This window comes from Mirounga leonina, unplaced genomic scaffold (assembly GCF_011800145.1).
Source record: "Mirounga leonina isolate KUSES-001 unplaced genomic scaffold, KU_Mleo_1.0 Mir_178, whole genome shotgun sequence".
NCBI lineage: Eukaryota > Metazoa > Chordata > Mammalia > Carnivora > Phocidae > Mirounga > Mirounga leonina.
This window is the reverse complement of record NW_023270464.1, coordinates 14,180,245-14,202,337: the sequence shown is the minus strand read 5'-3', so window position 1 is coordinate 14,202,337 and position 22,093 is coordinate 14,180,245. Positions and strand designations below refer to the sequence as shown.

At 39.7% G+C, this 22,093-nt stretch overlaps 2 long non-coding RNA genes across 2 annotated transcripts in view; both read right to left on the bottom strand.

The window, feature by feature from the left end:
* Positions 1 to 1,597: 1,597 nt before the first annotated feature.
* Positions 1,598 to 7,584, bottom strand: LOC118023015. The gene is made up of 3 exons (XR_004682629.1): positions 7,499 to 7,584; positions 7,099 to 7,380; positions 1,598 to 1,878 (listed from the first exon to the last, which is right to left on the bottom strand). It is a non-coding gene; the product is annotated as an uncharacterized LOC118023015 (long non-coding RNA).
* Positions 7,585 to 9,226: 1,642 nt separating this feature from the next.
* The window catches only part of LOC118023014, a 105,046-nt gene continuing 92,179 nt past the window's right edge, over positions 9,227 to 22,093 (bottom strand). The window contains exons 6-7 of the long non-coding RNA XR_004682628.1: positions 13,316 to 13,465; positions 9,227 to 11,161 (exon numbers count right to left, since the gene is read on the bottom strand). This is a non-coding gene — a long non-coding RNA (uncharacterized LOC118023014). The remainder of the gene's footprint in view (positions 11,162 to 13,315; positions 13,466 to 22,093) is intronic.

Genomic DNA, 22,093 nt, shown 5'->3' with positions numbered 1-22,093 from the left:
GAGAATCACTGTTTTAGCCCAAGATTACATAAAGGTTAGAAGAGGATATGTGCAGGAATGATGCAGGAGTGATTCTCTATTTTGCTAGAGAATCACTGTTCTAGCCCAAGATTACATAACGGTTAGAAGAGGGTATGTGCAGGAATGATGATTAAACAAAACTATCTTGAAAAGTTTCAATTTCAACATGAATTGGCTGAATGAGGACATTCTGCATATATAAGGATGACAACGGAGTAGAGCAAGCTGAAAGAAGTTCAAGAGAAGGCAGTAACCAGGAGTACAGATCGGGGCATTAAACAAGTGAACGAACCTGTTTACCAAGCTATGGCTATTTCCAAGAACAGCTATATCCAAGTACGAGACTGTTTAAAAAAAACCAATATGTTGTTAAAACCTCTTAATTCGTGGCATTCACAGAGGCTCTGAAAAATGGGGAAAGGGGTTAAGACTCACTCCTCTTTGCTTCAAACTCATCTTTAATTAGCGTGGGTATCTTCATCAAAATGAAGTGATCTTCATCTGGTTTCTTTCATTTAGTTATTAGGCAATCATGTTGGATAAGGGCTTTCTAGACTGGTTGATGTTTAATGGAGGTCTATCAGTATGATTCTGAATATCAGCTGTGGTGAAATCCCTCAAAATGAAGACTTTACGTTTTTAATTTTTGTTTAAGTCTCTCCCAGGAAAGGATATTCAATATCTAGAGGCAGGCTTTCTTCCCATTTCATTTCGTTCTCACTTCTTCGCTGACTAGGTAAATTTAGCTCACACATGCAGCTAGAAGGAAGTTATCTGGTTACGAGAAGATTGCCATGAAGACATGAGTGCTACTGGTTATTAAAATCACTTACTTTTCTTTGCCCTCTACCTCACTCAGCCAACTGGAGAAACACAAAATCCTCACAGCTCTGGGCTTGTGGAAGAGAATGTTCATTTCAATGTAAACACCTGTGAGTTGTGCGAAGGAGAATTAATATGTCCACAGAGAGGGGTAGGATGCAAGCTATACCAGAAAGCACGCTTTTTGCCTGTCCAGGTTGGACCGGCGTGATGCCTTACATCTACTATTTCAATGTATCAAGCGTAAGAGAAGTTTGATAACTCCATCACTTAGAGGTAAGAGAAGTTTGATAACTCCATCACTTAGGTGAAGAAAGGGAAAGAAGATCAAGAGAAAGGAAACAACTTGTTCAAGGTCACACGGCTAGGAAGTAATATGGCTACAACACATACCCGGGTCTACCTTATCCCAGAGCCTGTATTCTTCCCACTGACACACGTCAAAGAAAATTTAGCTATGTAACTTAAGAAAATGAGGAGATCACACTCCCACGCTACTCCTGAGAAGACAAGGTGAACCCTAGGTCAAAGAAGAGGTACCAAGGCTTTCAGGTTCCCAGGATGCAAGCTTGCATCAGCACCCTGCAGTGTGCTAAATGACGCCCCCTCCTAGAAAAGCAGTCGTTGAACATTACCTTGTTGTTTGAAAGACTTAATGACTCCAGTTCCAACCCTCGGGATGTAAACATTATGCTAGACTGTGGCTTTAAATGATCATTTCCAGCACAGATGATACTGCAAAAAGTTCAAGGAGAAGCGGACGAGTTCACTGGGATCTGAGCACAGGTTCTTTGTCTTGCTCATGCTTCCATGCGTGTCCTCAGAGGACACAGCCAGCTCTCCCCCACTGGGCACAGTCTTATTCCTGGATGGGTCCCTTGTCCTTGTGCAGAGCACCTCGTGGAAGGTCCCAGGAAAGCAAGCTGCAAGGGAATAAGGAGGCTGGAGGGTCACAGGCTACCTCTTGCCCTTCATGCTTCTGCTCATCCAGGGTTCTGGGAGACGGTTCGCAGTAGGAAGGAAGATCCGCCCAGTCTGTTTCCACAGGAAAACATGAATGTGAGGGAGCACTTAAATCCCCTGAAGGGGCCCATAAACATCGAAATGTATACAAATATCTATGTATTGCTTCAACAAATACTTACCCACTGTCCCCTGAGTGACAGGTGCCCTCCCAGAAACAGAATCTATTTTTGTAGGGCAAAGAGAAGCCCCCGGTGCAAATATAGGAGCTCAAAGGATGATCCAGGTCGGGGAGGTGTCATGTTTCATAGCGTGTTCACACAAGGTCTTCCCAAGGAGGTAACATGAGAGCAGAAAACCAGGTAAAGCACAGGAATGATGCATAAGGGTATCTGGAGAAAAGAATGTTCCAGAGAGAGGGAACCACAAATAAAAAAAAATCCCCACAGAAGGAGGCCAGTGGTGGAAGAATGGAGGATATAGTCAATGAATGAACAACTGGGAGAGCTACGTCATTAATTTTAACTGCTATATAGTATTCCTTGTGGGAATAAACTGTGTTCATGAATTCCTCTGCTGACAGACGTTCAGGTTGTTTCCAGTTATCCAGTGTCATAAGCTATGATGTACAGGGTGCCGCTCTCTCTAACGTAATACATCAGGAGGTGGAATTGCTGGTCATAGTGAATGAGATTCTTCTGCTTCGATACCTATTATAAAATTATTTCCACAGTGATTGCTCTAATTTACAGCCCCTACAACAGTATATGAAAACTCCCCTTTCCTCACATTTTCTCCAATATTTGGTATTACTAGATTCCACTTTTTTTGGTAATCTGTTGAGTTTGAAACAATCTGTCTTTTTCATTTTAATCTGTATCCCCCTCATCACAGAGCAAGGGGAAGGGGTGCATTTTTTCCAAATGTTTCTGGTTGATTCAGGTTGCCTATTTCAGATTGACGTTCATAGGCTTTGCTCATTTTTCCAGGGACTACTTATCTTTGATTAATTTGGAAGACTTTTTAATATGTCCTTGATAGGAATTAGAAGTGTTAAAATCTATAATCTTAGAATGTAGGATTTTAAAAATATTATGGGGTGTCTGTAAACAAAGAGAAGAGTTTTCATAGAAGAATTTTAATTTAATCTGATCAAATTTGTTAATCTTTTTCAGATTTGCACTTCTCATGTTTAAAAAATTATTTCCTCTCGTGACATCATAAATATATTCTCTTTCATTTTTGTCTAAGAATTTCAGGGTGTCTGGGTGGCTCAGTCGGTTAAGCGCCTGCCTTCAGCTCAGGTCATGGTTCCAGGGTCCTGGGATCGAGCCCCACATCAGGCTCCCTGCTTCTCCTTCTCCCTGCCGCTCTCCCCCTGCTTGTACTCTCTCTCTCTTACTGTCAAATAAATAAATAAAATCTTAAAAAAAAAGAATTTTAAAACTTTGCTTCCTGATTTTAACATCTGAAGTTTATTTTTGTATATGTATATCTATATCTGTTTCCTTTCACAAGCAAGCCTGTTCTCTCCCCATTGGTGTGTAAGACCACCTCTTATCCACTCCCCATGTCTATGTGGGTCTGTCTCAGGCATTTTAGCCTACCACCAGAACATTATTTTGAGTATGATAGCTTTAAAATAATTGCATCCCTAACTGGGTGTGTGCTGCTTATTATTCTTTCTCTTCAAAAGCACCTGAGCTATTTTGGGCCCTGACTCTTTAAGATGCATGAATTAGTTCCATACTAACTGACTAGCTCTGTGGGGGAAAAAAAAAAAAAAAAAAGTTGAGATTTTAATGAAAATTTTAGATTAGTTTGGAATAATTCTTTAGGAAAATAAATCTTCTCATCTATGTATCTCCACTTATGTAAGTCTTTTTTTGTGTCTTTTCAATACTATTGTATAATAATCTCCACTCAGATCATCCATTTCTTTTCTTAGATTTATTCTTCCATAGTTGGAGGGTATTGGGTATGGAATCCTTGAAAGATTATATTTTCTGATCAGTTATGCTGGTATTTAACCACACAATTAATTTCATGTATTTATATTTAAATTTTGACCTTGTATCTGTCAAATTTCCATAATTCTTTTACATTATCAAAAAAATGAAACTGTCTGTAATCATGATAATTTTTTCATTCCAATAATACTGTTCATATTTCTTATACTTGTATAATGTGCTGTCTAGGACCTGGAGACAGTAATAAGGAACCTCATTGTCTTATTCTGCACTTTGAAGGGACTATTCCTGATACTTTCGCATCAAACATGATTTTTTTTTTAAGTATTTGAAGATAAATTTATCAAATTAAGAAAGTTCCTTTTGTTTCCAAAAAACTCAAGGAATTCTGATAATACCTGTGGAAATTCAATTATCATTCCTAGACTGGTTATCAGGCATGAAATGAATGTGGTCCATTCCCCATCAATAGAATGATAAATAGTTACAATATAAATGTCTAAATGTTCATACTTTTTATAGATGACATACTTGCTAATTGCTCTTCTGTGGGTTAATATTTGGGATTTAGTAGTGGAGGAATGTAATATTTTCTATAAAAATAGTCTCTTTGGGTTTAGAATAGTCTCTTTTGAGCATCATCACTAATGTTTAGCTTTAGATCCCTAGAGATGAAACTCTATCTCTTGTTTCACAAAAGCAATGCTGAGAGCTCAAAATGCAGAAAATTATATATTAGAAAATTCTCACAAAAAGTATGAAACTAGCAGACTATACTAAGTTCTGTTTTCAAATCTCTTATTCTAACAGGAGCTCAGAAATAACTTGGGGGTTCAAGAGGCCTATCAAAGTAACATCCACATTTCTAGATTAATTTACTGGAAATGAGTATATTTTTCAAGAACTTTGTGGACAGGTCCAAAAATATTTACAAGGCTTTATTTTGTTTGGATTTTACTACTAATCATACTCACTTCTCTAAGGATGGAAAATGGCATATTTTTAACTAAATATAACTGAAATTGGAAAATGATATAGTAATTTAAAAACTTTCAGGAATGCAGTATAAACTGTTTGAAGGAAAGTGAGAAAGGGAGAAAGACTGGATTACTGGAAATATACTGGGGTAATCCACAGATTCAAAGAAATAACTAAATGAATAAGGTACCTCGAAGGGTCTCAAGGATTAGAACCATACACGCAATACTATTCTCTCTCATCCTCATCTCTTCCATTCATCTATCCTATTTCTCATCTTTGCTTCTCTCTCTGAGCCTTTCACCAGTATGGTGGAGAACTTTCTCCAGTAATGGAGAACACAGATGTACTGGATAATGTCTGAGAGGTTCCCCAAAACCACCCTCAGTTTCAATAATTCACTAGTAGAAGACTCACAGGACTGAGGAAAGTCATTATACTTGTGGTTATAGTTTTATCACAGAGAAAGTCTATAGATTAAAATCAACAAAAGGAAGAGGCGCATAGGGCAGGACCCAACACATGCTGAGGCACAGAGCTTCCAATCATTCCCTCCCAGTGGAATGGTGTGGATAGCACATATTACTCTCAGTGACAATATATGGCAACATGTACATAATACTGCCAACCAGGAAAGCTCACCCAAGCTTTGTTATCCAGAGTTTTTATTAGGAGTTGGCTATGTAGACAGGCTGATCACTCATGTGAATAACTTTAGTCTCTAGCCCCTCTAAAGCTTGGATTGGTAGGTACCACATGGCCCAAGGCCTTCCACCAAAAATTACATTATTAGCATCAAATATCTGGCCTGGTTCAAGACCCTTAGGAAAACAAAGACACTCTTATCAGGCAGGACACTCCAAGGGTTTAAAGATTACCTCCTTGGAGCTGGGGGCAAATGGTCTAACCTTTCCGTAGGCAAGGTTAGTCCTTCATTGCACATCCTGAGTCATGGAGTCACATCTTTATCAACCCAGGAAAGAAGAACTGTATTCTCTGCTAGTTGCAGTAAAACAAACCCCAGGAAAGAATTCTGATAGGTCCAGCTTGGGCCACATGCCCCCCCTCAGTGCCAACAACTCTGGTTTCAAGGAAAGGGGAATATGATCCTCCCAGTGTGTGCCACGTGTTTTGCTTTGAAGTCAGGGAACTGGACCAGTTACCAGAACAATCTCAAGTTTGTCAATGAAGATAACTACAACAGTTATTACAACAACAACTGTGGATATTAAAAAGGGGGAAAGGCATAAAGTATAATCTGGTTCTTCTTGTTTTTTTTTTTTTTTAAGATTTTATTTATTTATTTGAGAAAGAGATAGCAACAGAGAGCATGAGCAGGGAGAGGGAGAAGCAGACTCCCCGCTGAGCAGGGAACCCGATGTGGGGCTCGATCCCAGGACTCCAGAACCAAGACCTGAGCCAAAGGCAGACATTTAACTGATTAAGCTACCCAGGCACCTCTGGTTCTTCTTATTTTAGATTAGGTCTTGTTTGCTCAATCCAGGGATCCATAGATATTAAGGCAATAGGTATTCTGTTAAGTTAGTCAATTGTCTGTATGAGATCAGACATATCCAGTCAATTCTTTCGTATTTGTGTTATCAGCAGGAGAAAATATGTCAAAACAGCCAAGTGATGGAGATTTTTATTTTTTCACAATTTTGCTGCTCTGACCATAACTCAGACTGTTTTCAAAATTTTTGTTCTGTGTTCTATGATTCCTGTTTGAGATATCATTACTTGTGGTTAGAACGAAAATTCCAGTTTGATTATTATAAGTCAAAAGTATTATGAGTTTTAAAACAACAGGAAATTATTAGAAATTTGGATTTTAAAAAATGTCACATTTTTCATAGCAATCATTTAAATTATTACCTTATGGTTTAATTCTGTACTTATTAATGCTTTTAGAGAGAATAAATCTTAATATGGAAAACTCTGCGTACTGAGTACTGAAAAGTTATATCAAGCTGAAAAGAAGTATGTCTTTAAAAGCATTCTCTTAAACCCGTTTCCTGTAAACAAAATGACCCCAGATATTCCTTGAAGTGATTATCCAATTAAACTCTGGTAATAGAGGTTCCTGAGATTTAAAAAAAAAAAAAAATATCCCTGACTCGAAAAAAGTGTCCTAGATTTAATACGGTATCATAGGACATAGGTCTGTGGCACCTGTGATTTTAGCTGAGTTCATGAAGAAACTAGACTCAAAGTAAGTATTAGTACATAAATAAAACTACCTACTAGGGCAATGTACTTGGCTGACTGCAGGCTAAAAAATAACAATAATTATTATAATAATAAATCACATAGCCTCACAATAATCCAACTCTCACATACTTACTTTACAAATGCGAAAGATGGCAAAGAGCAGCACATGTGTGGCCCCAGGGCCATAGGTAACAGGTGGCGATGGAGAGATTCAAATTCAAGGCTCACTCGAGCTCTGCGCTTAATCAGGTAAGCTGAGGAAGACAAGGTCACCTCAGGAAATCATCATCGGTGTCAGGCTCTCCCTCGATACCGGTTTTGTACCACACTCAAGTAGGGCTTTCAGAGGTCAAGTTGATTTTTCCTATGATCACCCGTCTGCCATGATCATCCATGGGTTCCAACCTTCATGCCTCTAAGCATGTGGAGAAGGTGGAGAAGGTGGAGAGAGGGAGGGAAGGAAAATTGTTACCTCTGGAGGGAGATTGTATAATCTTGTCCTACCGTTCTTTAAGACTCAGTTCAAATCTTACCTTCTCCCCAAGACTTCCCGATTGTCTCCGGGTAAGAGTTGTCAACCACCTTGCCAAAGATCTGCCAGGTTCTGGTTGGCAGACAGCTGGAGTCTCTCCATCCATGGCTCCCAAGGCCTGTGAATGCTAAGCTTCATCTACTCCCCGACTGGACAACCCCCTGTCAGGACAGTCACAAGGCAAGAAACAAACATTATCTATGGCCACGGTTTCATTTAGACCTTGTTAGCAGTAAAGACAGTTCTGATAACATTTTTTAAACCATCTAGTTATTTGTACATTTTCAAGACGTTGTATGTTTATTTTTCCTAGTGGCTTAAGTTCAATTGTTGCTATTTATCTTGAAGTAAGACTAAATATTTTTAAATTTGGAATGACAAGCTGATACGGCCCAAATTCTTTTGCCTCGCCAAATTCCAATTTTTTTTAATAAGGATACAGTTTGCAAATTTATTTTGGAAAGGCCAGTTGCCCCAGAAAGTCATTCTCAAGCTAAGTGGATTTATAAAGCCTATATATTTTTTTAGGCTGTTAATCCTTTTTCCAATTCCGTAAAGCTCATAACGTATTTAAAAAAAAAAAAAATACAAAAAAAGTAAGCAGGCCCAAGACATGCCAAAAATAAAAACTTAAGGTTTCAAGTCTTTACAGATTGTCTCTCCTCTCATTGGTGTTTTGAAAAAGTTTTAATTTGAGAAGGAAAAATAATTCTATCACCAGTGATATCTTGAGTTCATGCAGGGACTTTTGGTAAAGTGCCCAAATTAACTTTTCTTTTAGTTTCAAGGTAATTAAGTAAAATAAACAGATGACAATAATAACATTAGCATGCTTCTCCAACACTCGCTGTGTGTCAGATACTTGACACCTATCATTTCATTTAATCCCCACAGAAAGGCAATTTTAATTACCTACTTACAAAGAAAGAAACTGAAATTTGGAGAAATGGAGTAACTGGTTAAAAGGACACAGAGGTGATTAGGATTTAAAGCCAGGTTGTGCATCTCTAAGCTTAAATTCTGTGCTGTGGTGATTCTGCCAACAGGGGCTTATGGTCAGGGCTGTCCTGGGGAGTACAGCCTGGAGCAAATCCTCCCTCCCTCTCCACCTGACCTCACACCATCAAAGGCTAAGGGTCACCAGCCTGTTGCCCATCTGGTTCATGTCCATCCAGGAGAGGATTAGAGATGTGTTGCTCTTCATGTAAACCTTTCTTTGGATACTAGATTCACCTATGATAGCAATAAAACTACACTCATCATTTTAGTTTAAGTAATTAGAATTAGAACTTCTAGGATTACACACTGCTCCATACCCCATTAACATTTTCTTAATTTGGTCTTCATAGAATCGTGGAATTTAGAGTTTTGAAAAAGACCTGTGAGATTCATTCTGTTGATTCCACTAGAAGTGACCCAACTAGTTAAGAATTTACTATAATTTTAAAAGATGTTTTCCTGCTAGATTTCAATTGGGTTATTTTTATCATGATCTCTATCACCAATGTCATTCTTTTTTTTTTTTTTAAAGATTTTATTTATTTATTTGAGACAGAGAGAATGAGAGAGAGAGAGCACATGAAAGGGGGGAGGGTCAGAGGGAGAAGCAGACTCCCCGCTGAGCAGGGAGCCCGATGCGGGACTCGATCCAGGGACTCCAGGATCATGACCTGAGCCGAAGGCAGTCGCTTAACCAACTGAGCCACCCAGGCGCCCCCACCAATGTCATTCTTAACATACACATGCACCCACCATCTGGAATCAGATTTTCGCCACATCCACATCCACTCAATAGTTGTTTATTTTTACCCCAGACGAAAATCACCCCATACATTAAGTACATGGCATACATGTCCCAGATTTTTCCAAGTTTGTGCGTTTCTTTGGCTTCTGGCATGAGGCACGCTCAGGTGAAATCTTTCCCCTAAGTGTAATCTTGTAAATGAGTGGGAGAATTATCAACTTCATCTCTAAACACCAGTTTTATAGTTTAGGCTTGCAGACACCAGCTGCTCCCTAAATACAAGTTTGTTGAAATGATGGAAGCCACCAGTAAATATCCAAATCTATTGTTTCCAAAATATCTTTGGAATGTAACATGTTTTTAGTTTAATAATAATTAAGCAGACTCTTGGACTCAATACCATGTTTGAAGAAAGACTTAAGTAGTGATAACAGGGATGATACACCCACAACACAGCCCCACACCCTGAGTTGTCTTTGATGTCGTCAAGTTCAGAGGCATTTAATCTCGGAGAGCTCTTCGAGGGAGAAATGTGCATTGCTGGTCATTCATGCTTCCCAAGCAGAAGATCAAATTTCTGACCTTCGGTTCCCTCCTGCACACCTCTGGGATCTCCTTCAGGATTTTCCAGGGTTCTTCTGTTGGTTTGCACACGTGGAATGGGAAAAGAGCTACACACTTCCCATCAGAAGAAGCTGTGGCTGGAGAGAGAGCTAGAGATGGCCCCAAGATAGGTAGATATCTGCCCACTCGTCCCCCAGGGCACAGATCCAGGAGAGGCAAAACCATGGGTCCAGAAAGGGCCTTACCTAAAACTGCATCTGTACTTCCCTTTATGGAGGAGAAAAGAAAGATTCTGGGCCCAGGTCCTGAGCTGTGGATCAACCAGAGTCCACATCTCTGGGTGTCCTGTCCAGGACACCATCACATATAACAGTGACCCCCAAACTGGGGTCCTCATAGCTCTTATAGTTCTTAAGCTCTTAAGAACTCTCAGAGGGAGCAGTGGAAATCCTACAATTTTTTCCTACATTCGGAAACGCCTAGGAAACCCCACATTTATCAAGAAAGCCACAACAGTGTACTTAACAAATGCAGTGGGGTATTTTTCAATTAATGATATTCATGGGGAGTCAGAAGCAGATAATTAAAGTAGCCCTTGAACTAGAGCATATAACGCGCGCTGAAGAGCCGTGGGAGAACGTGAGCTTGCACGCACATATTTCACAGAGCACATAGGGGGATAGGCACACATATGGGCCAGCTTCACAGAGGATCAGTAACCATTCACCCTGCAGGTCTCTGTGGCTGCCAGTACCCCCTTGGGAGAATGCCTGCATTGGACTGAGGTCAGGGGCTCCCAGATTTCCATAAAATGAACTCAGCAGATGTCAACAGAAAGGGAGGGGAGACAAAGGAGGAGACAAGGAGAGAACACACAAAGGCAAGTCCATGAATTTCTCAAGCACCCACTTGTTTCTCTTTAGCTTTATGACACCCGACCTCACCTGATCGTACACCAAGATTCAATTGCAAAATAAAGAGATTTGCTCTGGGACCGGCTACAGTGGTTTCCCTACATGGCGCATAGGGAAGAAAAAAGACACCAGTTGTTCTTTTTCAAAGGGAATGTAGGCAAACAGGGAAGTCTCCATTACCCCCTCCCACCCCCAGTCAGCCGATCCCCAGAAGAGAGGTGAACTGGGAAATGGGGCACAGGATCTGGATGTTTGCTGCTCGTTCTTTCTCTACAGTATCCACAAATGTGATCTCTTGTCATCAGTCTACCCTGATGCAGGGACTGCTGCAGGAGCGGGGTCCTAGCGCTGACTCAGTTCCTCAGTCCCAGCACCACTGGCTCTCCTGCCTGGCCGTGTCCAGTTGGCATGTCGCTCCCGAGCAGATGGGCAAGAAAGCATCCTGCCAGAAAACAGCATGTGCCTCGTGTTAGAAGTTTAGAGGGAGGCTCACCATCCCCGAATTCCAGCTGAGAAGTTCGAGCCTATAGTTCTGTGCCCTGGGGCGGGGGTGGGGGGGAGGAGATGTGGCTACTCTAACTCTTCGCATCTTTCTATTTTTCGAGGATTTATTCATGAGCAGGAAAAAAAACCCACGACTTTCACAGGAAGTGGAGATTAAAAATAATTGATGCTTAAATTTAATTTTTCAGATAACTTTCCTCAGTGCCAAAGAACCCTCCTTTTCAAAGGAAATATGATTCAGAGCCTCAGTGAATAGCAAAAATAAACAGCCAGGGTGATTTATGGAGGGGTGCTGGGTGGAAGGAGAAGGATGTGTCCTCACCCTCCCTCTTTCAGCTTTCTGGGGGCTTGGAAGAACACTTTTTTTTTAAAAAAAAGATTTTATTTATTTATTTGGAGAGAGGAGAGCACAAGCAGGGGGAGGGGCAGAACAGATTCCTTTTGAGCAGGGAACCCAACCTGGGGCTCCATGTGGGGCTCCATCCCAGACTCTGAGATCATGACCTGAGCTGAAGGCAGACACTTAACTGACTGAGCCACCCAGGTGCCCCAAAGAACACCTTTTAAAAGCTACTAAAAGGCACCAATCCCTGTCAACTTGAAAATGTCCCCTTTAAGGATACCCATTTCTATTCTTATCAAGCATTTATACCTAGTGTGAATAAATACATAGATAGAAAGTCTTGTGGATATCACATACATAATTAGTTCTTGAGCTGGGTCAGGTGTTCCCATGAGGATCGGAAGTAGGGAAGAGCAGTGTGTGGTCCCCGTTTCCCTGTGAGCAGGCCCAGCCTGAGGTTCAGTTTTAACAGCATTCACTGAGCCCCTAATATTGCAATAAACCTGAGAGATACACAGGTGAAGCCCAGCAGAGCATTATTTAGCAGGCAGCTAGCTTCTAGGCCAATCCAGGCCCTCATGGAACAAAGAAATGAAGAGCCAGATGCCCTGTCATATAACAGCTCCCCCAACCCTAAGGCTTTCTTACCAACCCGGTACAGACTGTATACCTTATGCCCCAGAGGTTGCCTACTGAGTTCAGAAGCAGCCCACAAATATGCCTGCTTTGGCTCTCACAGAGTATGATATGATACGATATGTAAAATGAAGTATGCATATAAAATAAAATGTACATACAAACTACAATGTACATGTGAAATATGCATATATAAAGTAAGATGCATATATAAAAATAATATGCATATCTAATATATGTATATATACACATATGCATGATGTGTGTATATATACATACATAGCCAATATTTTTTAAATCTAGAGATTCCATCTTTAAAGTTATAGATAATGTGCCACATCAGGGCCCCCTTTTTCGCAGGGAAACGGTAGATAGAGGCATGGCTTCTCCTTCAGAGGTACAAACATTCTCAGGTTTGCCTCTCCAAGGCTGTTTCACTCATTGCTTTTGGAAAGACTAAATGAAATAATATGTGTAAATACCATCAAAATGTTCCCGGCGCATAGTAGGTGTACAATACATGGTAGCCATGATCATTTATTATTTGCCTGGTCAGATGAGGCGTTCTGAGTTTTCACCCCTGTTTTCATACAGAGTCGTGTAGAAACCACTGGAGAATCTACGTTACCTGCATAATAAACACAATATATGGTTGGGGTATGTTGTTTAGTTCAATTAATGTCCCATAGAGGAAAGCAGAACATAAGGGGACACAATGGTGAGGAGGTAGGGAGGGGTTATAAGCTCTCTTAGGACACTGGGAAGAAAACTCAAGCTGGACTCAACTTGGACCCCTCTTCTCAGGGCCCCGTCCCCTCTCACCATGGCCTTGCCCACCACCCAGCCGAATGCAGCAGCTTCCTTCCTCCTACCTCTAAGAACATTAGGTGTCTTCATGGTCTCTCAAAAATGTTCAAGTTGGGCGCCTGGGTGGCTCAGATGGTTAAGCTTCTGCCTTCGGCTCAGGTCATGATCCCAGCGTCCTGGGATCGAGTCCCGCATCGGGCTCCCTGCTCCTTGGGAGCCTGCTTCTCCCTCTGCCTCTCTCTCTCGCTCTGTCTCTCATGAATAAATAAATAAAATCTTTAAAAAAAAAATGTTCAAGTTACTCACCCCGCACATCTTTAGGTGATCGCAATCTCATCTTGGTAAAGTCTGGGAAAGAGGAAGAGTAGGACGGGCAATCGATGTCCCTGTTTGTAGTTGTTGTCTTTGGGGTTGTCTTTGCTAAGATATCAGGCAACAAGTTGCAGTATTACAGGTCTAAAGAAGAAAAGGAAAGAAAGCAAGCTACTAAACCGTACTGCAAACATTTATGTTTCCATCTTTCTTTCCCAATAGGTGGTTGAGTCTGAATAATTTTTATATCCCAAATCTACTTTAGTGCTATTCCAGGGTATATGCTCAGGTAGATGTTTGAGTGATTGAGCAAATACAATTTGGGGGCCACTGGGTGCCTTCTTTTTAAAAGCACAAAGGTATACCATACTGGCCACTCCTTCTCAGCCCCCTACTCTACATCCTCTTCCCGTTTCATCTATAACTGCTGGAATAACCCCGACTTTCATCTCTTCTCTGAGTGTATATTTTCATTCATGCTTGATGGTCTCATTCCATTTCTCTCTCTCTCTTTTTAAAGAATTTATTTATTTATTAGACAGAGAGAGCACAAGTAGGGGGAGTGGAAGAAGGAAAAGGAGAAGCAGACTCCCCGCTGAGCAGGGAGCCCAATGCGCGGCTAGATCTCAGGATCCCAAGATCATGACCTGAGCCAAAGGCAGATGCTTAACTACTGAGCCACCCAGGGGCCCCTCTCATTCCATTTCTCGGCTTTAAACACCATCTATTTGTTCTTTTTTTTTTTTTTTTTTTTAAGATTTTATTTATTTATTCATGAGAGACAGAGACAGAGAGAGAGAGGCAGAGGGAGAAGCAGGCTCCCAAGGAGCAGGAAGCCCGATGCGGGACTCGATCCCAGGACCCTGAGATCATGACCTGAGCCGAAGGCAGACGCTTAACCATCTGTGCCACCCAGGCGCCCCACCATCTATTTGTTCTTGACTCGCAAAGTTCTCTCTAGATTTTGCCTTTCTACTGAGCTCCAGACTCATGAATCCAACAGCCTACTGGACACCTTTACTTAGATCTTAAATATATACCTTAAACTTAATGTGGCCAAATCAGATCTTATGGTTTCCCCGCCCCTCAGATTTCCATTCTCGCGTTTCTAAGTACATGACAGCACACTCTGTATGCTTAGTATATGACTCTAGCCCCAGACTCACGTGTTTCTGATTTTCTTCTTTCCCAAACTGCCAACATTAAGTCCACCAAAGAATCTTTCTGTTTCCATCACAACTTCTTCTGACTCTATTGCTATAATCCTGGTCCATAGTACTCCCATTGCTTGCCTCCTCACTGGTGTCCCTGCTGCTACTTCCATTATTCTAGAATCCATTCTCCACATGGAGAGTGATCTTTAAGCAATGTAAATAAGACCATGTCACTCCCCAGTTTAAAAATATCCTTCAACTTCTTAATGCATTTACCATGAAATCCAAACATTATCCTGGTTTACCTGGTCCTACACGGTGCCTACCTCATCTCATGCTATTGTCCCCCTTTTTCACTATGATCCAGCTACCATAATTGTCTTTATGTTCTTTAGACACAACAAGTTTACTTACACCTTACGGTCCTACAACCTGCTTAGAATTTCCCCATGCTTTCACACCAGCTCTTTTATATAATCCAGGTTTCAGCTCAAATACCACATCTTCAGAGACAATCTCCTGGTCACCTAAATAATACACCCCACCTCCCAGCAAATATCTATCTTACCACTCAAGGTTTTTTTCTTTTGAATTACCAAACTCTTAACCACTGTCTGAGATTTCCTTGTTTTTTGTTTTTTGTGCTTTTTTTGCATGCTTGTTTATTTCACATCCTTCCCCTTTAGAATATGAGCTTCTTATTCTATAGGATACTAGCCCATCTTATTAACCAGTATGTCCGCACAGTCTAGCACAATGTCTGTCCCAGAACAGGTGGCCTGTTGAGTGACTACTCCATGTATCATTATCACACTGATTCTAAGCTTAAGACAATACCAGTGGTAGAGGCAACACAAGTTCTTACCCCGCTCTTCACAGTCTGCTTGAACTTGGGCAAGGTACTTGACTTTTTTCAGACCATAAACTGGCATTTTAGGAAAGAGGCTGAATCTAACACCTTTGATGAGTTTGGAAAGGAAACTCTTCAAATGGAAGAAAGAGCAGGAAGAGAAGACAAGGGGCTGGAATGTTGGTAAGGAGAAAGGTGGGAGAGATTGGGGTCTCTTGGGAGGACACTGTCTGGTGTACAGGTGATGAAAAAGCCCTATGAAAATTAAAATCATTTTAGCTTAAGGAATGGTAGAACCTGCAGCTATGGTAGAAGATGGAATTTACCCCTGATATTTGGAAATGCTTTTTGTGAACCTCTCTCTTCCATCAGGATGGACTACCCTTACCTACCACACCAGTGAAGTGGAATATAATGACCTAACCCACAACAAGCACCAAAAATTCATGTATCATCTGTATCAGTTGTCTTGAGACTGAGGAAATGGCCCCACAGGGTGAACAGCAACAGAATATTAGAACTCTTACGAATATTGATTTTGTCCCATTCTTTCTTATTACAATTTTTGTCTATGTTTAATGCACATATTATTTCACTAGAGTAATGCATGTAAAACACATATGAGAACATATACGCAAAGCAAGGCTACATACAGCTGCAGCTCTTTCTTTTACCTTCCTGATAAGAGTTTTTTGTCAAAGGGGTAGATATGACTAGTTTTGATGATGCATAAAACTCTATATTCCACTATACATTTCAATCATATTCTTCAAATGTATGGATAATGTTTCTGCAACCAGATGATGCATTCATTAAAAAGAGAGCCCATGTGAAGTGTCCGACTCTTGATTTCAGCTCCGGTCATGATCTGAGGGTCGTGAGATCGAGCCCCGCATTGGGCTCTGCACTGGGCATGGAGCCTGCTTAAGATTCCGTCTTTCCAAATGTTCATCATCATTAGCCATCAGGGAAATTCAAATCAAAACCACATTGAGATACCACCTTACACCAGTTAGAATGGCAAAAATGGACAGGGAAAGAAATAACAAATGTTGGAGAGGTTGTGGAGAAAGGGGAACCCTCTTACACTCTTGGTGGGAATGCAAGTTGGTACAGCCACTTTGGAAAACAGTGTGGAGGTGCCTCAGAAAATTAAAAATGAGTTATCTTATGACCTAGCAATTGCACTCCTGGGTATTTACCCCAAAGACACAGATGTAGTGAAAAGAAGGGCCATATGCACCCCAATGTTCATAGCAGCAACGTCCGCAATAGCCAAACTGTGGGAAGAGCCGAGATGCCCTTCAACTGATGAATGGATAAAGAAGATGTGGCCCATATATACAATGGAATATTACTCAGCCTTCAGAAAGGATGAATACCCAACTTTTACATCCACATGGATGGGACTGGAGGAGATTATGCTAAGTGAAATAAGTCAAGCAGAGAAAATCAATTATCATATGGTTTCATTTATTTGTGGAACATAAGGAATAGCATGGAGGACATTAGGAGAAGGAAGGGAAAAATGAAGGGGGGGGAAATCAGAGGGAGAGACAAACCATGAGAGACTATGGACTCTGAGAAACAAACAGGGTTTTAGAGGGGAGGGGGTTGGGGGGATGTGTTAGGCCGGTGATGGGTATTAAGGAGGGCATGTATTGCATGGAGCACTGGGTGTTATACAAAAACAATGGATCATGAATCACCACATCAAAAACTAATCATGTATTGTATGGTGACTAACATAACATAATAATAATAATAATAATAATAATAATAATAATAAAAGATTCCCTCTTTCACTCTGCCCCTTCTGCCCTGCTCTCACTCTCTCTCTCTCTCTCTATATATATATACTTATATATAAAAAGAGAGAGAGAGAGCCCACGTGTCGCACATCCACCATCAGCCTGGTTTCCACAGAGACCAGCAGAGGTCTTACAGAGTGACCTCCAGCATTCCAGAAGTTATGGTTGACTGATGGATGGAGAGTAAGCAAATCCCTCTCCAACCACACTGTGAGAGGGAGAAATAGAGCGGGAGAGCTTATTCTCCAGCATCTTCCTTCAAGAAAAGTGGAGGAGTGCCCTTTCTTAAGTTGAATTTGGATATGCTTCATTGTTTCCAAAATCTCATGAGGAAATTATGTAATTTTGGTCTCCCAAAATGAAGGAAACCAAGAATGAGTCCCAGAGGAACTAAAATGTTTGCCAGCTATATAATCATCGTCACCATTATCATCACCATCATATGCATATGTGTGTGTATATGTTTATTTTATACAACATGGATATCCTTCCTTCTGTATACACCTTATATGTCATATATATGTACATATATGCACATACATATATGTGTATATAATATACACATCTCTTCCACATATAAGACATATACATATATTACACACACACATGACTGTCAGTTTGAATATCTTTCAGAATCACAACGATACATAATTTTCTAAGTCAACATAAATGACAAATGTGATGTCACTATAGCTTTGATATTAGAAAAGATACTATGAAAGCTTTTTACCCACCTTCCTCTGTGCTCCAGGTATTGCTAATTTAATTGCTAGAAATGTAAATATAAATTAATGAATACTTTTTCCGATCGTCATTTTATGGATTGGAAAAATGGTGAGCATTTCTTTTGCACATCTATAATTATTTAATGATATCTACATAAAGGCTTTTAATTGTATGGGAATAGTAATAATAATTATAAAGGCCCGCACTCAGCTGATAAAATATATATTGCTCAAGAAAAGTTATTATGTCCATTAAAAATGAATTATTTCTGCCAGCAAATGGCTCACATGACATTTTTCAACAATTAAAACATATGCAGTGTTCAGTTTTTATACTTATTGAAGAAAAAATTGCTGGTTTGTGAAATCCAAAATCCTTTGTTGTTGTTCATTTCTGTAACCCCTCTTAAAACTTTTACTTATTTTCTTATTCTGTTGGTGCCAAGGATGTGCCAACCGAATCTAAAAGGAATCGTACCAGGAAAAATTGGGGTTGATTTTGCATGTCGAAATTTAGTTTCAAGTTGATATTGTGGAATAGTGGAACTGAGTGTTACTATCTTTGTGTGTATATCATTGTGTGCTTAAGAGCAACCAAACTACAGCTATCTGTGGAAGAAATCGTCACATCTCTTTTCTCTTAACCAAAATGGTGACATCCAGACTGCTATAATTTTCATTTATATTCACCAATATTTGTAAAATCAAGATGAAACAAAAATCTAGTATTTATGCATGTGATAACTTCTAGAATTGTGGTTTTTTCCTGATATATAACTTGTGCTAAAATTACACTAAATAATTCAACAGAGGAAACCATTATCTTTTAAAACAGACTCAAAATTGAGAATTTAGTGTCCTTAGATGAAGCTGGCAGCTAGCCGAATGACATTAAAGACATTATTGTGATGTCAATAGCAGAATCTTACGACCATTTCTTTTTTTCTGAAAACTTAAAAAGGAACTATTTTTTTTTTTACAAAAACGTTTACCTTTTTTGACCAAATACAGAGAAATAATACTGAAAATAACCTCCTGAAATGAGAATATTTCTATACTGCATTTCAAAATTTGGGTTTGAAGAGTGGGGGGGGGGGGATGAAGGAATTAGGCTGGTCAATGCGATCGGTGTTTCAAAAATAAAAAAAAGAGAGAGAGAGAGAGTCCAATTAGAGGTATCCTGGGGTTATTAGCGATAACAGTGCTCATATCCAATTAAGATGAAAACCATTTTACCAGCTTAATGTGCCACCTCTGGCAATGTGGCTTTATTAGTTTTATCAGACTTGAGAACTGAAACTGAAAATGATACGTACATTGGGTGCCAAAGAGACACTGTTAAGACTTCGAGAGATAATTGGAATAAAATGAGATGCCTCAAAAGTTGTTGATTAACAAGTACTGGGGATTCGGGACAGGGGAAGCCATTGGTCACTCTGTGTGCTTGAAGGGACAAGACTCCCTGGGCTGTGCCATGGGATTCTGAAGACAAGAGGGTACTTTGATGTCCAAAAATGCAGTAAGAAGGCATATTTGTTTAAGACAAGACAGCCTTCGAAATCCATGATGCACCTTCTCCATAAAAATTCCAGGGAACAAAAGCAATTGTTTGTGATGAATGCCAGGTTTCTTATTTTCCCTTCCAGATTAAAAGATATAATAACTAATGATTGGTATTAATAATTAATAAGAAAATCTCTTGTATTATCCTCACGCTTTCCAAGACAGGCTACACAACAATGAAACTTATTTTTGTTAATTAAGTTTTATTCCTTTATGTTTTTAAACAACAGCATGAGCCTTTCAAAAACATTATCTTTACATTTCTATACCACCCATCTGAGTACCACAGAATGATTAAAAGCAAACAAATACATACACAATAAAGCTTCCCACTTAGGCAGCAATAAAATCACTGTTGCATTGCTTCAATAGACATCTCCTTGACTAATAAAATTCTTGTCACTCATTTCTGAAGCTGGTGGGGGAAAGCCTTTATTGTGCAGGCATCGTGTTCTGGATGCTTGTCTTTGGTAAAATATTCTGTGCACGGCCAGGAATGTGTCATGAAATTGTTGGTGAGATGGCCCTGTGGAAGGCTGCACTGGTGACCAGTGGTCTCATGCAAATGGTTCTTCTGAGAAACACATCAGTATTCCTCTGCTGGAGTGTCTGAGCCCACTTATGAAAGACCCCTCCCATGATCCTAAGGAATAAACAGGAGAGGCTGGGGGCAAGTGTGGCCCATTCTCAGAGAGGGAGGGTGGTGTAATCAAGTAAAGAAACTCAGGCCATTTCTGTTAGATCGAGAGATACCTGGAATATTAATAAGGTGAACCGTGTTTTGATAGTTACTTTATGATGCAATTTCTAATCATGTCCATTTCCTGTGAGTCTTTCAACTTCATAAAGAAGTGAATGTACTATAGTGTTGGCAGCATGTAGGTTTGTTTCTGCCAACTAGAAAGCCAAGGACTCTGGATATACCTTATGTTGGCACAGATCACATGGAACTCTTCTAGAAAACAAAGCAAAATGAAGATTAAAGAAAAAGTCATGAAGTTTTTTTCATGTGTATGGACACATTTCCCACATTTCCCAGACTTTTTAAATCAATGAGCCTTAAAAGCCAAAAGCAATGATGACCAGTTGGTACTTTTCAAAGGGGGACATTTGTGTGGCTTGTTGAATAGCATGTATTTACATTGTTTCTAAAGTTACATGTATTCCTTGGTGCAGTAGCCAACTTGCTGAACTAGTATTAGTCACCTTCTAGATGAACATTATGATCAAGATGGCATGAACATTACTGAAAATAAGTCTTAGTGAATCAATAGAGTAACTTTAATTTACATAAAAGGATCATACATATTTGGGCTTTCCATTATTTAACAGTTAAAAATTTACTTCCAGAAAAATACTAGGAGTTAGACGTGTGTTTTAGATGATAGAAGAATTGGAATAGCTATATGATAAAGGAGGAATAACATTGGAGGTAGTGCTCATTAGCCATCAAAATCATTTGATGTCATCAGTAAATTTAAGCTTTATTAAAGTTAAAGTGGATTCCTAAGTTCCATAAGAGCTAGTAAGGGACTATGGTTTGATATTCCTGTATTTTCCTCTTCTCAAATGAAATGAAGACAGGTGGGGAAAAAATGAAACTGAATTTATTCATTATAAAAAAAATAAAAGGCACCATACTGAGAAGTGTTTCACACAACCATACTTGAGACAATGAGGATAGTCCTGGAAGTTGGACTGGAATATATTATAAGTTCTATAGGTAACAGTCTCATTTCACCTCAAGCTATGAACATAATAAAAGCCTTGAAACATTCATTTCAGGACATATCCATTGCAGAAAATAAAGAAAACCCAGATAGTTTATTATTGTTTATCTGATTTTATCCATCCAAAGGAAAAAAAATAGCTTTATCATAAACATTCTTCCAGAAATTTTTCTGCTTAAAAAAGAAAAACCGGGGTGTCTGGGTGGCGCAGTTGGTCAAGCGGCCTACTCTTGGCTTTGACTCTGGTCTCAGTCTCAGGTTGGGGAGATCGAGCCCCAAGTCAGACTCCATGCTTAGCAGGGAGTCTGCTTGAGATTCTCTCTCTCCCTCTCTGCCCCTCCTCCCATGTGCTCTCTCTCTAAAATAAATAAAAATCTTTAAAAAAAGAAAAACCTAACCCAAAAAACAAAGACCTTAAAAGCAAAAATAAACTGGTGAGACTACATCAAATTAAAAAGCTTCTGCATATCAAAAGAAACCATCAATACAGTGAAAAGATAGCCTATGGAATGGGAGAAAATATTTGCAAATCATGTATCTGATTATGGGTTAATATTCAAAAAGTGTTATATATCAAGTGTTACATATCAAAAATGTTCTATATCAATAACTCGTATAACTCAATAACAACAAAAAACCCAAACAATCTGATTTAAGAATGGGCAGAGGAGCTAGATATTTTTTTTTTTCCGAAGAAGGCATATAGATGGATAACAGGTACATGAAAAGGTGCTCAACATCACTAATCATCAAGAAAATGCAAACCAAAACCACAATGAGATATCACCTCACATCTGTTACAATGGCCATCATCAAAAAGACAAGAGATCACAGGTGTTGGAGTGGACTTGTAGACAAGGGAACCTTTGTTCACTGTTGATGAGAATGTAATTTGGTTCAGCCACTATGGAAAACAGTATGGAGGTTCCTCAAAAAATT